Raw genomic sequence first — 5,000 nt, forward strand, 5'->3', positions numbered from 1 at the left:
GACTTCTGATGATGAAGTCAACACCAGACTCGCTATCACGAACACCGTTTTCAGCAGACCGCACAAACACGTTAAAAGCTTAACTGAAGTCCTTCAACATCAACCACAACACATGGGACCACAGTTGAAGACAGAGAAGCCAAAAGTTGTGAGGAAAAAAGGAGTGCTGCAGCAGAAGAATGCAGGCAGGCTAGGAAGAACAGTGGGTAACAACCCTGTAGCAGCTGCCAACATCCTCTGTCCACACTGTCAGCGACTTTTCCGAGCACAGATTGGCCTTACCAGTCATCTACAAACCTTCAGACTACCTCGACCTCAGGATGATTAGATGGTCTTCATCGCATTGGCGAACAAACAACACACACACACATATATGTATGTTTTTATGCATATATGTGTATATATATATATATATATATATATATATATATATATATATATATATATATATATATATACACACACACAAGTCTTGGTCGGGACACTATTTACCACCGATGCTAGTGGAATCACTACTGAAAACTAGCAAAACTAACGATCCACTGTTATCTGTGGCTTTAATAAGAAATAATACTTCACAACCATTATCACATAAACATTTGGAAATGGAAGAGTGGTGATGGCGTGCATATATGCTTGTGTCTTACCCATGCTACTTCTGTTTCATATTCCTCTGTTCATTCATTCCAAATCAATCTTATTCCTTCCACAAACCGTATACAGCTGTTTTATTTAACATATGATTATAACAGGCACACTGCATTATGTAATTAAAGTACATGGACATATACATTACCTTTATCGTAACCTGGAGGTAGGGAATAAGTATCATAGCCGGAGCCACTGGAGTAATAATGCGAATGTGGGTATACTCTAGGCGTTCTAGGACCATGAGCACGACTTAGACGTGGGTGCCTCCGTGAGTGGACGGGCGTAGGGGCACTCGTGCTGCTTAGCGCCCCATGCCGCCATCGGAACCACCACCCACCTCCCGAGCATATCAAGATGATCAGGAGGAGTAGCAGCCTGAGGATAAGAGCCTTGATAACAGTATATCATATGTTGAGAGAGAGAGAGAGAGAGAGAGAGAGAGAGAGAGAGAGAGAGAGAGAGAGAGAGAGAGAGAGAGAGAGAGAGAGAAATATATATATATATATATATATATATATATATATATATATATATATATATATATATATATGAATAAAATGGTAATAAGATTAAACAAAAATAAAACGGCAGAATGTGTAAAGGTGAGACCAAATAAGTGTGAAATGGTTGTTATGGTGATTAATTATACAGTGAACAACTGGATGGCTGCGTTGGTATTCAACTCGGGTTTCATCTTGTGAGTGTGTAGGGATTGCTCCTTTTATGAACTATGTTTTCTTTGTTTACTATATATATGAATATATAACCTCCGATCGGGATTTGAGCCCTCGCCATTACAGGCAGGTAACTGCAAGACGGATGCTCTGCTACAGGTACACGACCCACTAAAAGGAGTGTGCAACTAGGAGGTATCTAACTTCCATAGACATTGCTTATCTACTCATACGTGAGTAAGGATAGCGAAGTTTTACACACACTTCCCGTGGGCACTCGGTAGATATTGATAGAGCAGTTCAAACCCGAAATCCCCTTGCTCCCAACGCAAGGAGTACGCCAGAAAATAGGTCAGACATGCGTTTTTATTTTATCTTTTATTGTTTTTTATTTATTTTTTTTTATTATCATTATTTTTTTTTTTTTTTTTTTTTTTTTTTTTTTTTTTTTTTTTTTTTTACTTTCCATCGAAATAAAAACGTTTATCCAAGACGTACGTCGCCACACGCGTGTGCCCAGCCTGCGCGTTCCCCTCATTCCACTCATGATAGAAAGCTTATGTCTCTCCCTCACTCATAAAAGGAAGCACATGTCTCTCCCTTAACTCATAAAAGGAAGCACACGTCACTCCCTCATTCATGAAAGGAAACACGTCTCTCCCTCACTCAAAAAAGGAAGCACAAGCCTCTCCCTCACTCATGAAAGGAAGCACACGTCTCTCCCTCACTTGTAAAAGGAAGCACATGTCTCTCCCACACTCACGAAGGGAACACATGTCTCTCCCTCACACATGAAAGAAAGCACATGTCTTTCCCTCACTCATAAAAGGAGGGGCATGTCTCTCCCTCACTCATGAAAGTAAGTACATGTCTCTCCCTCACTCACGAAGGGAATACACGTCTCTCCCTCACTCATGAAAGGAACACATGTCTCTCCCTCATTCATGAAAGGAAGCACATGTCTCTCCCTCACTCATGAAAGGAAGCACACGTCTCTCCCTCACTCACGAAGGGAACACACGTCTCTCCCTCACTCATGAAAGGAAACACACGTGTCTCCCTCACTCATGAAAGGAAGCACATGTCTCTCCCTCACTCATGAAAGGAAGCACATGTCTCTCCCTCACTTGTAAAAGGAAACACATGTCTCTCCCTCACTCATGAAAGGAGGGGCATGTCTCTCCCTCACTCATGAAAGGAAGTACATGTCTCTCCCTCACTCACGAAGGGAATACACGTCTCTCCCTCACTCATGAAAGGAACACATGTCTCTCCCTCACTCATGAAAGGAAACACACGTCTCTCCCTCACTCATGAAAGGAAACACACGTCTCTCCCTCACTCATGAAAGGAAACACACGTCTCTCCCTCACTCATGAAAGGAAGCACATGTCTCTCCCTCACTCATGAAAGGAAGCTCATGTCTCTCCCTCACTCGTAAAAGGAAGCACATGTCTCTCCCTCACTCATGAAAGGAAGCCCATGTTTCTCCCTCATTTGTAAAAGGAAGCACATGTCTCTCCCTCACTCATGAAAGGAAGCACACGTCTCTCCCTCACTCACGAAGGGAACACACGTCTCTCCCTCACTCAGGAAAGGAAATACATGTCTCTCCCTCATTAATGAAAGGAACACATGTCTCTCCCTCACTCAGGAAAGGGAATACATTTCTCTCCCTCACTTATGAAGAGAACACGTCTCTCCCTTACTCATGAAATGAAGCACATGCCGCTCCCTCACTTGTAAAAGGAAGCACATGTCTCTCCCTCACTCATGAAAGGAAGCACATGTCTCTCCCTCACTCATGAAAGGAAACACACGTCTCCCCCTCACTCATGAAAGGAAGCACATGTCTCTCCCTCACTTGTAAAAGGAGGCACATGTCTCTCCCTCACTCATGAAGGGAAGACATGTCTCTCCCTTACTCATGAAAGGAAGTACATGTCTCTCCCTCACTCTTGAAAGGAAACATACGTCTCTCCCTCACTCATGAAAGGTAGCACACGTCTCTCCCTCACTCATGAAAGGAAACACACGTCTCTCCCTCACTCATGAAAGGAAGCACATGTCTCTCCCTCACTTGTAAAAGGAAGCACATGTCTCTCCCTCACTCATGAAAGGAAGCACATGTCTCTCCCTCACTCATGAAAGGAAACACACGTCTCTCCCTCACTCATGAAAGGAAGCACATGTCTCTCCTTCACTTGTAAAAGGAAGCACATGTCTCTCCCTCACTCATGAAAGGAAGCACATGTCTCCCTCACTCATGAAAGGAAACACACGTCTCTCCCTCACTCATGAAAGGAAGCACATGTCTCTCCCTCACTTGTAAAAGGAAGCACATGTCTCTCCCTCACTCATGAAAGGAAGCACAAATGTCTCCCTCACTCATGAAAGGAAGCACATGTCTCTCCCTCACTCATGAAAGGAAACACACGTCTCTCCCTCACTCATGAAAGGAAGCACATGTCTCTCCCTCACTTGTAAAAGGAAGCAAATGTCTCTCCCTCACTCATGAAAGGAAGCACATGTCTCTCCCTCACTTGTAAAAGGAAGCACATGTCTCTCCCTCACTCATGAAAGGAAGCACACGTCTCTCCCTCACTCACGAAGGGAACACACGTCTCTCCCTCACTCATGAAAGGAAGCACATGTCTCTCCCTCACTTGTAAAAGGAAGCACATGTCTCTCCCTCACTCATGAAAGGGAGCACATGTCTCTCCCTCACTCATGGAAGGAAACACATGTCTCTCCCTCACTCATGAAAGGAAGCACATGTCTCTCCCTCACTCATGAAAGGAAACACACGTCTCTCCTTCACTTGTAAAAGGAAGCACATGTCTCTCCCTCACTCATGAAAGGAAGCACATGTCTCTCCCTCACTCATGAAAGGAAGCACATGTCTCTCCCTCACTCATGAAAGGAAGCACATGTCTCTCCCTCACTCATGAAAGGAAGCACATGTCTCTCCCTCACTCATGAAAGGAAGCACATGTCTCTTCCTCACTCATGAAAGGAAGCATATGTCTCTCCCTCACTCATGAAAGGAAGCACATGTCTCTCCCTCACTCATGAAACGAAACACACGTCTCTCCCTCACTCATGAAAGGAAGCACATGTCTCTCCCTCACTTGTAAAAGGAAGCACATGTCACTTCCTCACTCATGAAAGGAAGCACATGTCTCTCCCTCACTTGTAAAAGGAAGCACATGTCTCTCCCTCAGTCGTGAAAGGAAGTACATGTCTCTCCCTCACTCATGAAAGGAAGCACATGTCTCTCCCTCACTCATGAAAGGAAGCACATGTCTCTCCCTCACTCATGAAAGGAAACACACGTCTCTCCCTCACTCATGGAAAGAAGCACACGTCTCTCCCTCACTCATGAAAGGAAGCACATGTCTCTCCCTCACTTGTAAAAGGAAGCACATGTCTCTCCCTCACTCATGAAAGGAAGCACATGTCTCTCCCTCACTCACGAAGGGAACACACGTCTCTCCCTCACTCATGAAAGGAAACACACGTCTCTCCCTCACTCATGAAAAGAAGCACACGTCTCTCCCTCACTCATGAAAGGAAGCACATGTCTCTCCCTCACTTGTAAAAGGAAGCACATGTCTCTCCCTCACTCATGAAAGGAAGCACATGTCTCCATCACTCATGAAAGGAAGCACATGT

At 44.5% G+C, this 5,000-nt stretch overlaps 1 long non-coding RNA gene across 1 annotated transcript in view; it reads right to left on the reverse strand.

Moving 5' to 3' along the window:
- Positions 1-466: 466 nt before the first annotated feature.
- LOC138861485 (uncharacterized) overlaps positions 467-5,000 on the reverse strand; it is a 105,358-nt gene continuing 100,824 nt past the window's right edge. Inside the window, exon 3 of the long non-coding RNA XR_011398534.1 lies at positions 467-1,026. This is a non-coding gene — a long non-coding RNA (uncharacterized lncRNA). The remainder of the gene's footprint in view (positions 1,027-5,000) is intronic.

Source organism: Penaeus vannamei, chromosome 4 (genome assembly GCF_042767895.1).
Source record: "Penaeus vannamei isolate JL-2024 chromosome 4, ASM4276789v1, whole genome shotgun sequence".
NCBI classification, from domain to species: domain Eukaryota; kingdom Metazoa; phylum Arthropoda; class Malacostraca; order Decapoda; family Penaeidae; genus Penaeus; species Penaeus vannamei.